Genomic DNA, 22,409 nt, shown 5'->3' on the forward strand with positions numbered 1-22,409 from the left:
TGGTTCCAGCAGCGATCGAACGCTTCCGGGAGACGTGAGGAGCCTCTCTCTAGTTGTGCCCCGTTGGAGTTCCCGGGCAGCCTTCTTCACAGCTGTGGCTCCGGCCAGGCGTCGCTCCCCGCGCTGAAAAGCTGCTCCGCCTGGTTCCAGTGGCGGTGCGTTCCTCTGGCGCGCCCGGCAAGGGAGCGAGCGGGGCGCTGCAAGAGGTGGAAGGCGCCACCCAGCACGGGCAGAAACGCCCCCGGGAGGCACCTGCGCCGCCCCCGACGACGCTGGCTGGGAGGGAGGGAGCCACGGCAGCCAGAGCCGGAGTAGCCTGCCTGCCTGCCTGCCTGCCTGCAATCCCCCGCCCGGCGGCTCTTCCTGGCAGCGCAAGGGGGCTTCAGGCTGCTCCTGGCTCGGGCTCTGAGGGGCTGCTTGCAGGAGAGGCGAAGAGGAGCGGCTGCTTTTCCCGGGCTGGCAAGCCAAGGTCATCCCGCCTGAGCTTGCAGCTGTCGGAGGTGAGGCGGGGAAGGGCAGGGCTGGCAGGCAGGCAGGCAGGCGGTGGGTCTCCGCGCTTGCTTGCTTGCTTGCTTGCTTGCTTGCCTGCCTGCAGCCGGGCAGGCAGGCAAGCGGTGCATGACCGGGCTAGGCTGGGGTGTGTGGTGGGGGAAATAGGAACAGCCTGGTGGGCAGTCCGCGGGCAAAAAGAGACGCCCGCAATGTTATTGTTTACCCACGTCCCCCCCCCCCCCCCAACATGGGACAGCTGCTTGTTTTTGAATGGCCCCACCGACTGCATGGGATGGGCGGGCTTGGCAAGGAAGTGGGTTCCTTGCATGGCCTTCGCGCCCGGGGCTGGCCAGAGACGTGTGAAAAGGGGTTTTGCAGACGCGTGTTTGCAGATGGCAACTGGGAAGGGGAAGGGAGATGCGCGTCGTGAAGGTTGCTCCACACACCGGGCAAACTGCGTCTTCTGGTCCCCTCGGCTCCCCAAGGGATCTTGTGCAGGGGGGGTGGATGGTGGCCTTTTTTTCTGACCTGTTTGCCGGATGTAATGGGCTTCAGCTGGAAGTTAGACCAGTCATGTCGTCTCCTCCTCCCTGGCCCATTTTTTGTTTGTTTGTTTATTTTGCTTCCCCCCAAAATCTATGCTGCCTTCTGGGGTTATTTTCCCTTAGAAGGAATTGTTAGGTCCTGCAGGAGATTTATGATGGCCAGCGGCCTCAGGACAGAGCAAGGAATTAAACGGATTGGGCTGAGACCCAGATGTGGGACGGGTCTGCAAACTATTTATGGGCTGAGTGACTTATTCCGAAGCAGACCACTACGGGAATTCTGCCCTCCTCCCCCGCAATGCAAGGTCAGGGTGAGGCCTTTAAGAGCTCCTCTGTAGGATTTGTTTGTGCAACGGACATTCTGCAGACTTCAGGATCTGCCGACTTGCTTTCATGCTGTTTTTGGTTATGCAGTTTTAAACGAGAGGCAGTGTTGTATAGTGGTCAGAGGACCTGGTTTAGAACCTGGCCATGCCATGAAGCTCATCGGATGACCTTGGGCCACACTTCCTGTCAGACCTACCACACAGGATTGTTGTGAGGATGAAATGCAGACAAGAGCCATGTACGTAATGTGTGGAAACACTCGATAGATTACTGTTCTGACTAGGGGTAAATTGCTTGAGTCAGTGGCAGCATGTGCTTTAAAAAAACTATTCTGCTGTACATATCACTGCTTTGCTACATTCGTTGGTGAGGAAGGAAGTAAAAAATAGGATATGGGTTCAAGCTTCTAGCTGAGTGGTTTTAAGAAGGGTTAACTTTCATTTGCCTTGGTGTGAATGCAGCATACCGGTAATTATTGGTAGATACCAAGTTATCAGTAGGGAAACGCCAGCATTTCAGCTGGTACATGGCAATGTTCAATCTGCACCAAAGGGACCATGAAAGAACTTGTTCCTACAGCAGAATTCCTTCAGTAAAAAAATTTCCCCATTTCTCCACGACCCAAACAACTGAATTTAGAAAATTATCAGATCGAGAAAATTTTGTTCCGTTGACTTAAGAGCAAAAAGTTTTTTTCCTTCTTTATCTGTAAACAAACAGGTCGCGTTTCCTCTTCCTGTTTCAAAAGCTTTCTTGTTACCAGCAAACCTCAGCAATGCCAATAATACACGCAGGGAGGGCCTTATCTTATTGTTTGTTGATTTCATCTCTATTTGCTGGTGGGTTTTGAAAAAAAAAAACCCGTCTGCGAATGCAGATTTCTGGAGATTTGTCTTTAAGAAAATAAAAACATGAATGGAGGAAAGAGAGGGGTTTTTTTTTGGGGGGGGGGTGTTTTGAGGGGGTAACATCTTGACCTGTTTTGGGGCTATGATAGTAAAGGATGCGTACCATTTGGGCTCAATTCCAGGGGACATTTGTCTGTACGTGCCCCATTGAAACATATGGAGCTATGTAACAACAGGGGTAGGAGAACTTTATTTTGGATTGAGCCCTTTGTCTTTTTTGCTGCAGTGTATGTGGTTTCCTTTTTTTTTTCCTGCCATCCAGTGGAGAAGAGTCATTACCATAGCAACACTACTGTCACAGCATAGAAACCCTTCCTCAGCACAGGTGATGGGGGAAATAAGACAGCCGCCTCGGGGGGGGGGGGGGGGCTGTAGTCTAGTGACGTCTTTTTGCTAAAAGTCCCAAATTTTAATGAGTGCTTTTCTTAGTTTCCATCTTTATGGGGGTGCTTTGGTTGAATTTGGTACCAGGAAACAGGGAAGAGAGTGAAACAGTGGAGAGACGACCAGAAACGTGATATCCCAGTAGTTTATTCCCCATGCCACCCTACGGGTCTTTTTTTTTTTTTGCCATGTATGTAATGTTTATCAGTTCTCAGACTGGTCTGTCGAGCACCTACATTAAACTCTGGAATCCTGTGGCTGTGTCCTAAGTAGAGGTGTTGGGTTTGCTTAGGGATTCCGGTGTTCCCACTGAACTCTGAAACATATTTGGGTGACCTTGGGAGAAGCAGTTGAATTTCATAATTATAAACAAACTCTCAAGGTTAGCCAGGAGAACAAATAGATATTTTTGTGGAGGGAGGGCTTATCGGAGCAAAGTGTGGTGTGATGGAATACGATAAAACAAGTTTCTCAGTCCCTTATACGCACACAAGCCTGCTGCAAGTTCAACTCTGGGCTCTCACAGAGGGGCTGTAGACAGGAACATCAGTGTCTGGGAAACTCCCACCATGTGTAGGTAGGGGAAAACCCCTTGGGAAGATTGTGCCATCTGTGCCTTAAAAAGAGCTATTATAATAATTCATAATAATGAAATTGTGAGCTTTCCTTTTGGTCCACCCAGTACCAAATCCATGAACAGTGAAGAAAGACATGCTCACTTGTGATCTCTCCCCCTCCCCACATTGAATTCCACCATGGCTCCCAAATAGTCTACCAGTTATGCTGTGCAAACTGGTGCATAATTCTTGGGCATCGCTTCCCAAACTATTTGCTGCGGCTGTGGCCCTCCAGATGTTTTGCGGGCAGATATTAAGCTCCTGAAGTTGCTGGGTAGGTGGTGGGCTTCCCTGGCTGAGAGCAGAGGTGATCAGGGCTATATCCTGTTCGGTGGTTCCCCTTTTGGTGGTCCCATAACATCTGAGGGACCTACCGCCCCCTCTGGGGGGAGGGGTTAATGACTGGACACAAGGCACTGTATCTTAGAAAGCTGTGTTTTATGGGGATTTTTAGTTGTTTTAATCTTAATAGAGCCATAAGTTTCTATTGTAAATTACTGATGTTTTAACTTGTGCTCTACCTATATGATGTAAACCACCCAGAGCCCTTCGGGGGTGGGCGGTATTCAAAATTAATAAATAATAATAATAAAGGTGGCAATAGGTTTGTGAATTCATCCGCCATTTCCTGGACCATCTCTGTTCTAGAATGTTCTGCTTGGATCCTAGCACTTTGGGGACAGAACCAGGTTGGCACTAGGACCCAGGCAGAGCATTCAAGAATTACGGTGCAGGAAATAGTGGATAAATTCACAAATCTCCTGCCATCTTTATCCTGAACAGGGTATAGTTCAGACCCTATTGCTGTGGTTAGAAGGTATAAATGGCTGGAAGTGAAAAGACAGGAATTACTCTATCGCTGCGCTGTAGTAACTCCATGCCCTTCCTGCACTTCCATGATGTCCACAGAAGACTACGGAAGGGGCGTGGCATTTTATTCGTTATAACCCCTTCCGTGGCTTTGAGATGTTTCTGCCTATATGGGGAAGAGGGACTTTGGACTGTATACAAACACAGATGACTTGGTGGACTGCATAGTGGGAAACATGTCTGAAAAATCCTCTATTAAAGATAGGGTCTCTTAAACTAGAGATGAGGAAGGAAAATTGTAGTACTAATCATAGTGAATTTGAGCTGCGTTTCAATGGACTTAGAATGGTATAATTTTAGTTAGGATTATACTATCAGTGACAATGAAGGGTCAAACTTTGTTCTTGTTGGTTTTGTATGCGCAAAGCTTTTTTTCCTATGGGAAACGGGCATCTCTTCCCGCGTACAGACATGTCCGTGAACTGAATTTCTTTAAATCAGAAGCCCTTTCATTACATTGGTGTAGGTCAGTCTTTTGTGATTTTATGCAGACATGCTCATGCCAGTCTGGCACAGTTTATTGAACACTGGAGTCATGACAGTATAATGCTGAAATTCTCAGATGGCATGCAAGCGCACTCCTGTATAAGGCCAGCCTAAAAGATAGATCAGGAACTTGACTGAGAGCTTTGGGGATTAATTGATATGACCTAAATGGCATGGCAGAGCCAGGATGGTGTAAAGGTTAGAGCGTTGGACTATGATCTTGGAGACCTGGGTTTGAATCCTCATTCTGCCATAGAATTTTGTGGGGTGACCTTGGAGCAGTCCCACGGTCTCCTATCTAGCAGGATTTTGTGAAAATAAAATGGAAGAGAGGAAAATGATGCTATGAACTACCATGGGTTCCCACTGGGGAGAAAAGGGGGATAAAAATGAAGTAAAGAAATGTTTTTTTAAAATCAACTGATTTTAACAAATCAGCTGATTTAATTAGGAAGATTTTAGTTTGTGGTGAATTCATCCTGAGGTAACTACTATGCATTCAGCCTGTGGTTCAGCTTGCTTTCAGCAGCGGGTTGTAAAAGAGCTGGCTGTGAGGAAGAAAAATACAGCTGCTTTGCTGAACCTCCACATGCTGATTTGGGTCATGTGAACTGGTGAAGGATCCAATCGCTGTTCTCTGCTGATGGGTGGTAGTGAATGAATAAGGATAGGAATATAAAAAAAAAAGACATAGCAAAGCATAGGTGTGCCCGAGCAGAAACCAAACTGTAAACCGAAACAGAAGAATATTAGTTGCCTTTTGCATTTTTGCAAGTTGGAGTAATACCACAAAGGGCGTTGAAGGGATATTGGTCAGCAATGTACCTTTTACACTGAAGGAGAAGCTACAGGGAGTGTATGCATTTAAAATTATGATTCTGGGCGATAATGAGCCTTGTGTGACTTCTTAGTACCTTAGATAACATTTGCACACATATGTTTTTGTTTTTAATTAAGATAAACTCCTATGATATAGGGAGAGCCAACGTGGTGTAGTGGTGAAGACGTCGGTCTAGGACACAGGTGTCAAACTCGTGGCCCTCCAGATGTTATGGACTACAGTTCCCATCATCCCCTGCCAGCATGATGCATGAGCATGATGCTGGCAGGGGATGGTGGGAACTGTAGTCCATAACATCTGGAGGGCCGCGAGTTTGACACCTGTGGTCTAGGACCTGGCAAAACCCAGGTTCAAATCTCCACTTGTGCCATTGATGACCTTGGGTCAGTCACACACTCTCAGCCCTGGCTAATATTTGGATGCAAGAGCTCCAGGCCCTTGTGAAATCCTAACACAACTCTTCTGTGTTTAAAAAAAATCCTTCTCTTGATTCTTTCCTCAGTCTTTTTATCTCAGGAGTATACTACTCAACGTCAACAACATGCTTCAGAACACAGCAGTACCCTGACATTTTGTAGGCCAGCTCTGCAGTGTCTCTATATTTTGGTTTTTGAGAGATTGTTCTAGTAACAGTCTGCTGAGGTAACTTTCAGCCCCAGCATACTTCCAAGGTCCTTGTTTAAAGGAGTCCAAATAAGAGAGGAATTACTACATTTTCCTACATGTTTTTATCTGGGGGGTTAATTAGCCTTGGTTGAAAATCTAGATCCTGGCAGCAATTTCCATCTATTTGATCTCATTAAGCCTGCCAGATATGAAGAGACTTCGCATATAATGTATTTTCTTCCCTCTCGGGTGCTGATAGAAACTTCTCTTTGAGACTTCTCTTTGAATCTGTTCCGGAAGCTGGTGGCTGCAAGTTGAAAAGCAGGTTCTAATTTTGGCTGCTTTCTCCAGATCTCTTCAAAAGTTGTGTCCCCAAGATATAGGTCAAAGGGCAAGGGGGTGGAGTGGGATGTGACACTTCCTTTTTCTTCATGTTAGAAATCCTTACCAGCCATTCATTTGAGGCCGCTCTCTTTTTTAAGTATATGTTGAACATCAGTAATTAGATTTGCATTCAAATCTTGGAGAATCTAAAATAGGGATTCCCAAAGTGGGTGTTACCGGTCCCCTGGGGGCATGGAAGTATCAAGGGGTGGTGGTGAGGAATTTTGCAGCACTAGGGGTTTCCTGGGCCAGCTGGTGGGTGAAAGGTTCTTGGAGCAGAACCCTGATGCTACAGCCCAGATCTAGCTGCAACCACCCTACCCTGAGAAGCATTGTTGTGTGCTTCCTCCAGGCACTGTTGCTGACTGGTGCATGTGGAACCGGGGCGGGATGGTGGTGCGGGAAAGGCCCCCTGATTGGCAGGGGGAGGAGATGAGGTCGCTGCCCCCAGCCCTGCGGAGCAGCTCCTGAGGTGGGTGGCTGGGTGCGTGGACTGAATTTTTCTTACAGGGAGCTGCTAAGCCTATGCAGTGGCGTAGGAGGTTAAGAGCTCATGTATCTAATCTGGAGGAACCGGGTTTGATTCCCAGCTCTGCCGCCTGAGCTGTGGAGGCTTATCTGGGGAATTCAGATTAGCCTGTACACTCCCACACACGCCAGCTGGGTGACCTTGGGCTAGTCACAGCTTCTCGAAGCTCTCAGCCCCACCTACCTCCCGGGGTGTTTGTTGTGAGGGGGGAAAGGGCAAGGAGATTGTAAGCCCCTTTGAGTCTCCTACAGGAGAGAAAGGGGGGGATATAAATCCAAACTCTTCTTCTTCTATGCCATTTTGATGGCGACTGTGAGGAAGGTGCAAGGCACGGGCTGGCTACTGGGGTAGGCAAGATTCTTAGTCCAGGCTTCTGTGGTGGACTGGGCCTGTGGCAACTGGCTGGCTGGGCAGGAGCAGAGGGAGGCGGGCTTGGCACACCCGCCCACCAACCCCTGCAGGGTCGGGCCTGTGTGGCTGTCCCACCCTTCCCCCATAGAAAGGGATGCACTCCCTCTAGGCCAAACACTCCCTATCTAAGCCAAGGAAGGGCCACTGTGAATGGTGGGCTTCTGAATCACCCAGATCCCTAACAGGAGGCTGGGGGGCTGTTGAATGTTTAATTATCTGAGGAGCAGCCAGAACACACTCTCTGGGCGTTTCCCCACTCACCCTGATCCCCCCTATGCCGCGTGCTGCTCTCAGTGTGCGGCATCCCAGGCGCGAGCGCCGTTAAGAAGGCGCCGTTAAGAAGAGCGCCTGGGATGCTGCGCGCTGAGGGGGCGCGGCAGCGTCGAGGCAGCTGCGCTGTCGGCGTCCCTGTCATGGGGAGTGCCGGGGGACCCCACGCTACTCTCCTCAAGTAGCGCGGGGCTTAAGGTAAGTGGGGAAAGGCCCTCTCTCTCTGTCTCTCTCTCTCTTCCCTTTCATATTGCTAAAGTAGCTCAGTAAATTGGTTTACTCTTACAAGGACATGTTTTGTTTGTGAAATGCATACCTGTGTTTACAGTGTTAGACGTTGTTTTGAATTTGCAGTAGACCTAATACCAAGAAAGAGCTGTGTGCTTATTTGGGGTGGGGGCACTAGGGATGTGGCCTGAGAGCCAAGGGGGCAGCAGCCTGAAAATTTGGGTAAGGGATCATTTATCTAGAACATGCCTGATTTTTATGCAAGAATAAGACGCTGGTAACATTATATTCTTGGTCCTGACGTCATCTTCAGGCTGAGCCAGGGGCCCATCGCAAGCAGATATAATAAATGAAGCTAAAATATGCAGAGAAGGTATTTGCGTTGTATTTTCATGCTTCAGCCTTGCCCAGCCTCGGTCTCCCCACTCTTCTATTGGAGGACGATTTCTTGGGCTGCAGTAAAGCTTGAAACCTAGTTGAATAGAGTGGTAAGATATAAGCCAGTAAGCTGTTGACCTTGCTATTTTCTGTTTGCAATACTGTAAAAATCCAACCACCATAAACTCTGTTCTGTCATATAGACCAGCTGGAAAGTTGATCAGAGATGCTGCTTTGGGGGCACAGGCTAGATTAGACGGGTGTTGGGTGTCATCCAGCCCTGCTTCTTTAGGGTTCCTTATATAGACAGTAAAGGACAACCTATGCACAATGGGAAGATCTCTGAATCCCTTTCATCTGTGTGTGACAAGTTTTTAAAAGAACAGCACAGAAATTGAATGTCGATATTGCCAGATGGGTATTAGCATCTACATAAAGAAATATTTTGCCTAAAGAAATATGAAATAAGAAATAAGGTTTTTTTAAAAAAAAATCAGTGAAACTCCATGCTATCTTCTTAAAATTACCTTGCAGAGAACACTTTTGAGCAGGCAGTGAGTGGATCCCCTGCAAGGAGCCCTCGGGTGGCACGGGGCCCACTGGCACTGTTGTTGGCACCTGTCAAGCTTTTTAAGGAAGTGGGTGAGGCCAGGTGGGGCTTTTGCCCAGCAGGGTTTCTGTTTGGCCGCAGGAGATCTGACGTGCTGTACATATTTCTAACACATTGTTTTGGTAGCAGCTGCTGCCACAGTAAAAAGATCTTCATATGACTCAAGCCAGATAATGTTTTTGAACAATATATTCATTTTAAAAGGCATCTTGTTAAAATGCAGCTTTTTCCTAAAATGTTTGTGAGTTACTGCTAGAGTTATATGGGACCCCCCATAGAGCCTGGAGCAGAGGGAGGGGAGGGAGGGGTGGCATGCAAGGGAAGGGGAGGGAGGGAGTAAGGGGTGGCATGCAAGGGAGGGGGAGGGGCCCCAGCATCTGGACGAGGCCCTCCCACCCTTGCAGAGGGAGAGGGAGGGGAAGTTGGGGTGGCATGCAAGGGGAGGGAGGGAGTAAGAGGTGGCAAAATGTTGTACACTGCCCTGAGCCCTCCAGAGAGGGCAGTATATAAATTAAATTTCAAATCAAATCTCTCTCCCCCACATTTTGTGGCTGGCTCCACCTCTTGGGACAGCCATTTTGTGGCTGGCTCCACCTCTTATGGTGAACAGTTTATGCTTGCATCCACCATCCTGTGTCAGAATTTCAAAGGTGCCCACGGGCTCAAAAAGGTTGAAGACCCCTTAAATACTCTATCCTTGAAAAAAAAAATCAGTCAGGTATCACCCTAATGTGCGCATCTATAAATATATTTCCTTTTAAAGTTGTTTTCTGGATTTCAAACTCTACAACTGTTTTCCTGAAACAAAGACTTGTTATGACTGGTATTCTAATAACCGCTATTTAGTTACTTATTAAATCTGCAAAACTCAGTGTCCTCCAGGCACTCCGTAGGTAAAACAGCTTGCATTGCTGTCGTCTGCGAATCTGGAAATCCACCAGATTTAGCGTTCCGAACAGTCAGGCCAAGACTCTGCCAAACAAGAATAGTAATATTTCAGTGGCGTAAATGCCTTGGGCTGAATTCAAAGCCAAGTTCTTTCCCCCCCCCCCTTTCCAAAGTCAGTGATCAAAAGGGCGCGTTGAAAAATATCTGACTGCTATGTAACTTAAGCTCGTGAAAAATCCAAAGTATCCACTGACCACTGCCTGTTTGCATGGCGTTCTGCTCTGGTCTTGTTTTCTTGCCATCGGCGCCCAGAAAGGGTGCATAATACACCACTGTGTAAGTTGTTCCTGGAGCAGATACTCAAATAATTACTTGCCTTCAAGAACAAAAAAGATTCTGGTGGCACCTTGAAGACTATCAGATCATGGCATGAGCTTTTGTAGACTAGAGCCCATTTCATCAAGATCCCTGACGTGAATGCTCAGTCTGCAACATTTGAGATATATATGGCATGCTTGCAGAGGGTCATAATTGTACGCAATGGGTCAAAAGGCCCATTTTTTGCAATGCAAATCATATGGTTTGACATGACGATGCAAAACTCAGAATTATACAAGCTAAGCACAGTGACCATCTACAACAATTGTACTCAGTGATAACAGGCCCTTCAGAGGCTCGTCTGAACATGAATGATCCACTTTCAATCCACTTTGAAGCTGGATTTTACTGTGCAGACTAGCAAAATCCACTTTCAAACAATTGTGAAAGTGGATTGAATATGCATTATTCTGCATGTGCAGAAGGGGCCAGAGTTATATCATTGTAGAGTTGGAAGTAACCGTAGAGGTCATCTAGTCCAACCCCCTGCTCAATGCAGGATCAGCCTAAAACACCCCTTGAAAGTGTTTGTCCAGCTGGTGCTTGAAGATTTCCAGTGCATTTAAAGGGATTTAACAAAGCTCTTTATGTTGCAGCTACCAGGTGTAATGGGATCTGTGCCTTTAAGGGGGAGGTGATGAGTGGAGTTAAGAGAACCAGGAAAAGTGGACCCCTGTACCGAATCCTGTTGCTGAAAAACTCTTTGGCCCACGAGACGTGGAACACTCTTACCTTGGGGCTCTTAACTGCGCATTGGGACTGTAGTGTGGTCTCCTTGCCTTTTCTGTTTACATGCAAGGAGGCATCCCAGTGCCTGGGCCACTGCTGCTTGCTGAAGTCTCAATGGGGGCTCCACTTTTCCTGGTTCTCTTAACTCCACTCATCACCTCCCCCTTAAAGGCACAGATCCCATTACACCCGGTGGCTGCAACATAAAGAGCTTTGTTAAAGCCCTTTAAATTGCAGTTATATCTATATGATTTTCCACATGGCTGCTCTGACCTGGATAGCCCCAGGCTGTCCTTATCTGTCAGATCTCAGAAGCTAAGCAAGGTCGACTCAGGGTAGTATTTGGATAAGAGACCTCCAAGGAACTCCATGGTCACAAAAAAGCCAGGTTGATCTGCAATAGGGGAGCAAGATTTGAACCCAGAAGCACCGTAAAAGGTTTTTGATCCTTGAAAGCTGGTGCCCTGGAAATCTGGTTGATTTTTAAGGTGCTACTTGGTTCAGATCTTGCTTTCCCATCACGTGAACGCTCAGGCCCCTTCCGCACATGCAGAATAATGCACTTTCAATCCACTTTCAATGCACTTTGCAGCTGAATTTTACTGTGCGGAATAGCAAAATCCACTTGCGAACAATTGTGAAAGTGGATTGAAAGTGCATTATTCTGCATGTGCGGAAGGGGCCTCAGAGCCACACTAGTGCCAGGCTTCACTGAGTGCAGGTGATCACTGCTTATATACAGTTGAAGAGCTAACTTTTTCTCTCTCCTTTAATACTAGAACACAAGGACAGCCAGTTAACTTATTGGGCAATAGATGCAGGTTGGGCAAAAGGAAGCACTGCTTTCTCAATGAGTAATTAAATTCTGGAACTCACTACCAGTGGTGATTAGACAAGTTCATGGAAATTAAATCTGTCAGTGGCTACTAACTGTAGTGACTAAAGGGAACTTCCCCATGAAGAAGCAATAAACCTCTAAATAGTAGTGCTAGGAGGCAAAGTCAAGAGGGAGACCTCACCCTCTCTAGGTCCTGTTTTTTTGGCCCCAGAAAGAAGTTGGGAGACTTCTTATTTGGAGGTTTTTAAAGAGAGGCTGGATGGCTATTTGTCAGGATTATGTGTTCCTGTATTGCAGGGTGTTGGACTTGATGGCCCTTGGGGTCTCTTCCAACTCTATGATTCTGTGATGGCTGTGAAAACGCTGGACTAAATGGATCTCTGATTTGATTCTGCAAGGCATCTTGTACATTCTTACTGTACATTCCCAAAAATAAACCTATTTGAGTGTGAGGGTGTGTGTGTGTGTGTTTTTTTAAGCCTGTGAAAAAGGTCTGTTGGTTACGGAAGCCTGAGAAATGTTAATCCATCTGTTTCAGTGAATAGTGAATGTGGCTTCCTCAAGTGTCTGTAGAAGCAAAGCTTTTATATGTGCTTCAGCAAATGCTTTTAACTTGTGTAGCCAGACACTGTTGTTCATATGCATTTTTACAAACTCTTCTCTCAGTTTGTTTGTTTTTTTACTTTGCTGAAGCCTTATATGGTTCACATTCCAGAATATGGCTGGCCTGACAAAGAACGAAGGTCTTGGTTCCAGGTTGCATTGGAGGAAGAGAAGAGAATATTATATCCAGAGGCGGGATCCAGCAGGTTCTCACAGGTTCCCGAGAGTAGGTTACTAATTATTCGTGTGTGCTGAGTGGGGGTTACTAATTGGTGATTTTGCCACGTGATTTTTGCCTTAGTTACGCCCCTCCTCTCAGCAGTAGTGTGCAGAACTGGAAGCAGTCTAGCAGGAGGTGCACCGGCATGCGTGGCAGCCTGCGCCTGCATGCATTTGTTTCCTGCCCAAGGACCGGCGCAGCGGCTGCGTCCTTGCCACTGCCCCGCCCAGGAATGCCACGCCCCCGGAATGCCCGACCACGCCCCCGTAGTGCCACGCCCAGCGCCATTGGCGCTACACCACAGTTTGAATCCCACCACCATGGGAACTTGTTACTAAAATTTTTGGATCCCACCACTGATTATATCCCCTGTTAGGAAAAGTGAGTTGGGTCCCACATATGGGGGTGGGGGGTTGTTACGGGAGAAGTTCTGCTTTTGGATGTGTGAATTTCAAGGTAATCTCGAGAACCGTCATGGGCTCTGCTACTCGAGACGGTAGGAAGAAACTCACATTTCTGAATGCTCCTCCATACAAAACAAAAAATTACCTGCCTGTAAGTATCAGGGTAAAGGATTCCAGCTTCACAGTTTCCTTCTGGCATGCTTGTTTTTTATATCTAGGACTTTTTTAAAGTGATGAGTACTTTCCTGTGTCTGTCCAGCTGCCAACAGAAGTGGTACAGCCTGAACACCCATCTACCACATAATTTCCTGTTGTGAGAGTTAGATTTTAAATGGGCCAGCACGGCCTGGTTTCAAATTTCCTCTTAGCCTGCCATTGGCAGTATGGGGTGCCCTTTATTCCTGCTTGTAAGATTGTTAATAAAAATTACTGAGATAATTGCCTGCAACCCCAATGGGGTTTGAACCGGGGGTGTGTGGGGGAGGTGGTTAGCCAGACTTTTGTGTAGAGTGTGCCATATTGCTCAAACCAAGGAGGAAGTTAGTTGTTAGGTTAGGGTGCTGTTCATAAGATATTGTCGCTGGCCAGCATATTTGTAGCTGCTTACTTAACTTGTGAGGTCAGCCAGTGAGTAGAATTGGAAATTATGCCTTCTCAACTGTTGATCCATCATATCTTGAAAGCCTCTCAGATTCAATGCTGGCAGAAAACAGATTTCTGCTCAATAAGATTCTGGAGATCATGCTATTACAGTCTTCCTGTACAGCATTTTAAATGGAATATTAACCAGAGAGAGAGAGAGAGAGAGAGAGAGAGAGAGTTTTCCATGAGATTAGTAAAGGATGACGTCTGTGTATAGCCAAGTGTCTGGTAGGAACGCTTTACAATGAGGCTGCAGTATTTGTAACAATGGGGAAGAAGAAGGTTTCAGATCTGTGAGGTAGGGATTTTGGGTGTGACTTTTCAGAACGGCTCTCCCACATACCTCATCCTTGACCCAGGTCTGCAGAGCTTATGAACCACAAAGCTGAACTCAGCTCATTGGCCCTTTAGTGTAGCTACCAAGTGTTTGAGGACCCTCCTATGTCAACAGTACTAAGCAGGCACTGATGGGGGCGGGGTTAGAGAGCTCAGCTGCAAATGAGACACCATACAAGGTATGTAGAGTGTTTACCATGGTGGGTCACAGCCTTTTTGATGCCTGTTCTAGAATTTTCTTGGTTGCCAATGCCACGTCTTTCTCACCACAGATATCAATATACTGTCCACCCCCTTCTTGGGGCCAGTTGCAAAAGCAACCGCCCTCAATCAACATAGGGCACTCTATGTAGTCTGGGACTTGCCAGGGATGCAGAAATAAATGACTTTGCAAATTAATCAGATTAATTTTACAGTCATATCAAAAATCGCTGGTTTGAATGTACTATTAGAAATACATAGATAATCATGAAACTGTTGCGAGATTATCTCCGGTTCAGTTTAGGCCACAAGGCTGTGTGGTTCTTTGTTACGGTATTTGCACTTTGCACAAATGCCTGCCTTATCTGTATGTAGAGAAAGTTGGTTAAAATATTCCCAAACGGGGTCTCTTACAAGTTTGCTGCCAGTATAGATTTTTCCCTCCAGGGAGAGAATAATATGACCTACATATCTTTGAGACCACATCTCCCCCGTATTGCCCTCAGAGACCCACCGTTCGTCGGAGGGGAACCTTCTGGCGATCCCTGGCCTGAGAGATCTCCGTCTGGCTTCAACAAGAGTCAGGGCTTTTACGGCCTTAGCTCCAGCCTGGTGGAACAAATAGCCGAATGATGTTAGAGCCCTGCGGGAGCTACCACAATTCTGCAGGGCCTACAAGACGTGGCTGTTCCACCAAGCTTTTTTCTAGCCAGCCAGATCGAGTCAAGTAAGATCATCTCCTTTCAGCCTCCAGAGCAGGGGTGGAGCAGACTTCTATTTCTATTATCCGCTGCCATCTGTTTTTCTCATCTGTTTTGTCATTGAAGGGTTATTGCTTTTAATATTGCATTGTTGTTTATATTTTAAATGTTTTAAGGGCTGTATGATGATTTTATGTTGTGACCCATCCTAAGCCCTGCGGAGATAGGGCAGGATATAAAGTGATTAAATAAATAAAATAAAATAAACCTCAGGCTATGCACACAAAAATGTGATAAACCTCAGACTATACCCACAAGACTTGTGGAGATTCACTTTTATTTTTAATGCTTTCCCCTCCCTCCTCACACTTAGCTCCTTGTGCAGATCTATACCACTACAAACAATCACTACTGATTGGTTCCCCACCCTGGGACATGGACAGTATATACCCCAAACATCCCCTTCTCTCTGGACACAGTGTGTAACAGACTTCCCTCTGTGATACACCTCTGAAGATGCCAGCAACAGATGCAGGCAAAACGTTAGGAACAAGATCCAGCAGACCACGGCCACACAGCCCGGAAAACCCACCAGAACCAATCTTCTATTTATTAAACTTCTTGAAATGTAGCACTTCAGATGCAAGGGATTGGTTCTGTGTACATAGATTTGCAAAAGACCAATGGGATTAAGGTCTTTTTCTCAGCTCTGTATATTTATTTTATAACATTTTATCTGTGAAGAAGAGGCATGCCATCTCTGCAGACACAAATTCACAGTTTTGAGAACTACCAAACCAAGCATGTATGATAAGATCTTCGAGACAGAAAAAACTGCCCAGAGTAATCTTACAGAAAGCTCTGGAAAAGTTTGAATGGATTAATGGAATTCATTTTCCAAAAAAAATTAAACATTGCCCCATGCTACATAATTAAGAACTCATCCTTATTTTCATGATGAATAACCTTTGGACTGTAATGTATCTTAAATAGAAGACTACGTGACAGGGAATGTAGTAAGGAGAAGACTCAGATGAGCCATTTGATGCAAGTTAAGTCAGGAGTTCCCGGACCTAGCTTGCAGAGGTCAGTTCTGCACAGCAAATGTAAAACGGGTTGCAGCCATTATAAAAGAACCTGTTTTCCTTTTTCCCGTTCAGATATATGCCGTGCAGGCAGCAATTGAAGCCCATGGAAATAATCCGGGTTTCTTTCATGCCTTCACACAGAGACGCTTCTCTCTTTTTTATTATTTCCTACAACACATGCATAGCTACGTAGGCATACAGAAATGAACCCCTACAGCCATGCCAATCATCCCACAATATGATTGGCTGCCCCTGCGTAGCTGTGCATGTGCAACACGCAAGATTAAAAAAGAAAAAGGGGCCTCCCTGCAACAGCAGGGCGATAATGAACGTATTGCTTTGGCAGGTGGATTCTCCCTGACTATGACCCCTTCCACACACGCAAAACTGTTTGCAAGTGGATTTTGCTATTCCGCACAGCTTCAAAGAGCACTGAAAGCAGTTTGAAAGTGCATTATTCTGCATGTGCGGATTGAGCCTATGAATGGTGAGGTGGAAGGGAGGGAAATACAACACCTCCTGCCTGACCTTTTACGCAGGAACAGTTGCAGTCCTGGATTTTGCAAAAGAATCGCTAGTTTAGCGATTTTCAAAAATCCCAGATTGAGAGAAATATAATGGTACAGACTCATTTTGGGGGACGGGACTTACACACACACACACACACACACAGCCTGTTTGTATTGTGTGCTATGCCTGTTATATTTGCCCGTGCGGAATCCACCACACGTAACAGGAGCTCACCTTAAAAAAAAAGTGTTTTCCTTTCCTCTTGTTCTGTTTTCACAAGAAAAAAAAAGACTGGGTCTGAGGGGCCTTTTGTCCCTCTGCCAGGAGCCATAAATCTGCCCTGAATTAAAAAGCTGGGTGGACCCCACCCTATGTTCCAAGCCCTGGAAGACAGTTTGCCATTACTGTATGAAAACACCTGTGCTCTCCCCTTCAGTCACGGCCTGCCACCTGGATGTCTGGAGATGGGCTAACAAAGGACATGGTGTGTCACGTCCCCCCCTCCCCCTCCTTGGCCCCAGTCAAAAATAGACTTCTTATATGATAGAGAAGTATAGGTAAGGGTTTTCCACTAAATGACTGTGAAGAACAGGGGTCTCTCCCACTCCCCACCTTGATTGCAGCCCTTGTTCAAACAGCATCTTCCATTTAGCCTGTAAATCTTAAAGCTGGCCTTAGGTCATCCAGAGCAGCTGTAAATGAGCCTGGTTGAGTAATATGCCTTCTGAAGCTCCCAGCGTGAAACCCCAGTCTGTGGCAACAGGGCTGTTAGCAAGACTAGCTCTTCGTGTCCAGTCCCAGGTGAAAAAAAGGCCAAGGCGGTAAGGAAATAAATTACTACCATTCAGGTAAATGAATGGCACCCTTTGAGTGCCTGCGCTACGTGAATAACCTGGATCCGTCAGTGACCTCTCATTCAGAAGAGCAGAGAATGCTTTAAAACTATTGTAATAAACCGCCCATTTTTCATTTTAAGCTGAGGGGACAGTTTTGTTGGGAAGTATCAAGCGATAAGAGCAGAGAAGGGGCAGTTTAAATTGGAAACTGAAAAAGAGCAAGTGTAATGGCTAATAAAATTTGAGCTGGGAAAATCTTCCGTTCGTTTCACATCTTAGGGAGGAACTTCCTGTTTCTGTGAGGATAAGCTGTTTTTTTTTTACAAAATGATCAGGCAGAGGGGTTTTTTAAAAAGTTTTTCAACAAATGCAGCCACCAACCCCACAAACCTAAGGGGGAGATTGGTATAAGGGGAGAGAGACTTATAAACCCTGTTTCCTTAGGCCAAGCTCCCACTGAAAACAGCTCTTCCAAAGGGTATCCATAAACTGGTCCAATAAGCATAAAACCAGTTTGCAGTGGCAAATTTCAGTGGAAAGATGGCTCCAGTGAAAAAGTATGGATACCCCTCCGGTCCCTCACCAGTCTCTCTCCTTAAATTGTATCCTAAGAAACTGAGTTTTGTTGTATTTTCTAAAAATCAATCGAAAGAATCATGGAACTGCAGGTGACATGTCATTCTTCCTTTACTTGTGATCCTCAGAACACTTTTCAGGGAATAAATCCTATTGAATGAAGTAAGGCTTACTTACAAGTAGCTCTACCTGGGTTTGCTCTCCTAGTGGCCTTAGACAAGAGACTGTTGGTTTTATTCCCACAGACCTACTATTGTGTGGATAATACTGTTGTCTCTTAAGTAGAGAGACGGCTTGTGGAACATACTGAATCTCCAAAGTTTACATAAATGCAGAATGAAGTTATCGATTTGAGTTCTTTTTTCCTTGTACCTTCACAATTTGTTGTGTGAAATACAGCGGCAAAATGTAGAACGATTTCTATAGAATCCTTAGTATTCCTTTTTTCCCCGCCCTGGTGACATTGTAACTTTTTTCCCATTGTTAACTTCCCTAATGCTTCAGTTTGAAAAGGTCTGGAGACTTCTCCAGTAGTAGAGAAAGTTCTAGAACTGGCCCACACATCTTCTCACTCACTATGCCAAATACAGATGTGTGTCTCAGATTTGAACCTGAGCCTCTCCCTACCCTTACCCATGAGTCATGAAAAAACTAAGCCTTACGTAATTCAGAGTAAACCTCAGAGTTGCAAACTTTGGGATTTTAAATCCTGTTTGCTAGGCTCCCACACTCAGCAGCAATTATATTAACTTCCTCAGGCCCTTTCATTGACATAAAAGAATTGAGCAGCAGAGTGTTTTGCAAACATTATTGATTTTTATCTTCACAGCAACTCTGGGTGGCTGAGAGCTGCCATTTATTTCTGTTTTACCAGTGAAAATCAAGGTGTACAATATAGGACAGAGGGATAATAAATTGCGTCTTCTGTGAGACTGCATCCCCTTGAATCCCCTCTGCAGTTTCAAGACCCCGGGGGGGGGGGGGGGGTTGCGCCGCTTCATACCGGAAAAGTCTGGGAGATTTAGGGGTGAACCCTAGGGAGATTTGGGGACTTGAGGGACCTCACCAGGTACAATGCTATAAAAGCTGTGCTCCAAAGCAGCCATTTTCTCCAGGGGATTCCAATGTCTGGAGATTAGTTGTAATTTTAAGATATCTCCAGGCCCCACCTGGAGGTTGGCAACACTAAGGCTACAACATTTAGGCTAGGGAGGGGGGCATTTTACTCAGGCCTTGTAGACCAGTGGACAATCCTGTGACGCAAGCAAAAAGAACTGAGGCTAAGTTGTGGTTCTCATTTCACGGTATTTATGAAAACCTCTTATCTGTGTCAAACACCTCTCCACCTGGTCCTGATTGTGTGAGATTTTCTGGAGCCACTGAGAAGCTGTATTGGAGCGGACCAAGTAGCTAGGGAGTTGCTGACTCAACCCCAGAATTTGCTGTTGTAGTTAAAATAGGGCAGCCACTTGCGCAAGAAATTGTCAGGGAAGTGGGCGTCGATAGCCTGTGGCTTATTCTGTGCACCGAGCCAGTAACTGTGGTTGAACTTGAAATGTATTTTAGCAAGCAAAGCACTCGTCAAAAATTGCAGACATGACGATGGAATAAGAGCTCCCAGCTAGGTATGTATATGAAGTGCCACCATATCACTTCAACTTACAGCAACCCCTCGTGGAGTTTTCCAGACAAGAGACAAACAGTGGTTTGTCACTGCTACCTCTGCATAGAAACTCTGGACTTTCTCGGTGGTCTCCCATCCAAGAACTAATCAAAGCAAATCCTGTTTAGCTTCTGACATCTGACAAAATCCAGTTAGCTTGCGCTATTCAGGTCAACCAGCTATACTAGACATTTTAAGAAATGACCTCCATACAGGGCTAGAGCGAGGAGGAACCGTGCCCGGGGCACATATGTGTCCTGCGCCCCTGCCACACACACACCCCGCCGCCACCCAGAACGCCCCCTCCATGCCCCTGGACCGGCACGTGCCCGATGCGTTGCCCCCCCCCCCCCCCGGTGCTTTGCAGCACCCTCTGGACTATGTCTCCCACAATCCTTTGCTTTTTGTTTCGTTGTTGGGAACACTTCTCAATTATATAATAAGATTTTTCTTCCCCTTTCTACAACTATCCCCCTGTATAACACTCCTATAAAGTATTTTCACAACTGCAGCTATTATCAGTGAGTAAGGTTGGATTGGAGAGTCATGCAAGTATCTATGGGCAAAGGTTAGAGTATGAAAAAAGGATATTTTTCTTCAGCTCAGTGCAGCTCTTACATAAACAGCTAATATTTCAAGTGGCTGTTTCTTGCAGTGTTCCACAGAATGGCTTCCTTCTGTACAGCAACTAATGAACATTTCAGGACCAGTTCTGAATCACTAGAATGACATGTAATTATCAGGTTGTGCGACAAGGGTGAAATGCCTAGAACAGGGGTAGGGAACCTGCGGCTCTCCAGATGTTCAGGAACTACAATTCCCATCAGCCCCAGCCAGCATGGCCAATTGGCCATGCTGACAGGGGCTGATGGGAATGCTGCTGAACCAGGCTATCTGAAGATTCCACCTATTGACCAACATTTATGTACACAGCCAGCTCATGAAGGCCCAGCTGTTCATCTGTTTCAGGCAAAACTGTATATTGTATATATGCACACAAGTGACTGGCCTCCTACAAAAAACATTTACAGTGAAGATCAAAGCAGAGCTCTGCTTTGCAATTCAGTTCAGGATCACACCTTCAGTAACTGGCCTGCCCATTCTTATCTATGTTAATCATTTGCTACCTAAGAGATAAAAGCTCTTCCACGGCTTTCGTCCAGATTGCCTGGAGATAATTCTTGCCTACCTCAGGCAACCAGCTAGTGGTGACTTGTAAGTCTGTACTAAAATCTATTATACATTCTCTAAAAATGGGTGTTTGTGAACGTTCAGATCGAAGGGGTTATATTTAAAGAAGATCGCTGAATGGTGTTCCCTTCCTAAACCTCAGTTCTTCGCTTTCGCTCAGGCAGACGCTGCCCACAGAAGTTACAAATTTGTGCAGAGGGGCAGAATAATGCATTTTCCTTCGTCTCAAATTCATCAGACCCATTCTTGCTGAAACAGTACAAGCTCAAAGCAGGCTGTCTGCTACTCACTCGCTAAAAGTGTGGCCAAGCATAAAGTAACTAACAGATCAATCCGAGGAGGGAGGGGCGAATGGGCCAGAATCAGCAGATTTGCCCTCCCTGGGGCATTCACCCTGGCAGTGTGGCAATCATGCCGACAGGTGGCCACTGCATCCCCCTGGGACGCCCAGCCCCTCCGGACATCAGCGTTTCCACATCGCCCTGCTGCTACAATGAGGGTGTGGCAGTCCATTAAATCCATTAAGCCCTATGAAGGGTTTTCCAGTGACAGGGAGATTTTGCATTTTTCACCATTGCCATGACTGTCTGGGGCTCTGGATTGGGCTGCCCAGCTAAAAATCTGAGAGCTGAAACCAGTACAGATCAGCTGAGCTTTGTGTTACACCCAAGCGCCTTCCTTCTGCCCACCTGAGGAGATTTTCCCTTCAAAAGTTCTAAGGCTCGGAGCAAACAACAGAGATTTACATCAAACCACGAACCATTTCAGACCATAACTCTATACGGTGGAAATGGGGTAGAGAAAATGGTAGGTTGTACTGGAAGATGAAGGATTGGGTTTTAGGAAATATAGAGAGTCTTGAAAACATCAGGCGCAATCTTAAAGGAATTCTGGATTATTAACAACTCCTCAATAGATGACAGAGGAATACTATGGGACGCACATACAGCGGCGATACATGGAAGTATGATAAGAGAGGAAGCTAGGTTAGTCTGCTGATAGTTGTCTTGCTGGTGTATTACGGAAGGTTTACGAATCGTTATAGATAGTGAATAGTAGTGGATGTAGTAAATAGGATTTTTTTGTAAATATTTGTGCGATTAATAACAATATGTAAAGTTTTAATATTATAATATAATAATCCGTATTTAGTAAGGATTGTTAAATTGTCATATATTTATGTTGTGTAACAGCTTGATTATTGATGTATATGTCAGTGATCTTTGCTTGGAAATAAATTTATTTGGGGGGGGGAAAAAGTTCTAAGCCTTTGGCTGGGCAGCCCCTTTTGTCTGTTATGATATTGGTGCATTAATGTGAACTTGATAATTTTACTTTATTTTTCTTCACTTTGTACTTTCCCACCTTACACTTCTAATAAAAAGTAAAATGTTCTTCAGCTGACCAGCGAGGGCACCTCTCAGGTGGGCAGAGGTCTGCTGTCAGGGAACACAAAATAAACCTTCTGTCAGAAAATAATAACTGAGGTCCCTTCTGCACACGCAAAATAATGCGTTTTCAAACCACTTTCACAACTGTTTGCAAGTGAATTTTGCTATTCCACACAGCTTCAAAGAGCACTGAAAGCAGTTTGAAAGTGCATTATTTTGCATATGTGGAATGAGCCTTAGTCACCAGAGGCTTTATAACATTAAAAGATTAAAAATGAGGTTTTTATTAACAGGAACAATGAAAAAAATGGTTCTAGGCTAAATAATA

General features: G+C 45.8%; 1 protein-coding gene across 1 annotated transcript in view; it reads left to right on the forward strand.

The window, feature by feature from the left end:
- The first annotated feature begins 372 nt into the window (after positions 1-372).
- Positions 373-22,409, forward strand: part of GPRIN3 (GPRIN family member 3) — a 34,624-nt gene continuing 12,587 nt past the window's right edge. Inside the window, exon 1 of the mRNA XM_048508852.1 lies at positions 373-500. The gene's annotated coding sequence lies outside the window, so the exon portion shown is untranslated. The remainder of the gene's footprint in view (positions 501-22,409) is intronic.

Source organism: Sphaerodactylus townsendi, linkage group LG10 (assembly GCF_021028975.2).
Source record: "Sphaerodactylus townsendi isolate TG3544 linkage group LG10, MPM_Stown_v2.3, whole genome shotgun sequence".
Lineage (NCBI taxonomy): Eukaryota > Metazoa > Chordata > Lepidosauria > Squamata > Sphaerodactylidae > Sphaerodactylus > Sphaerodactylus townsendi.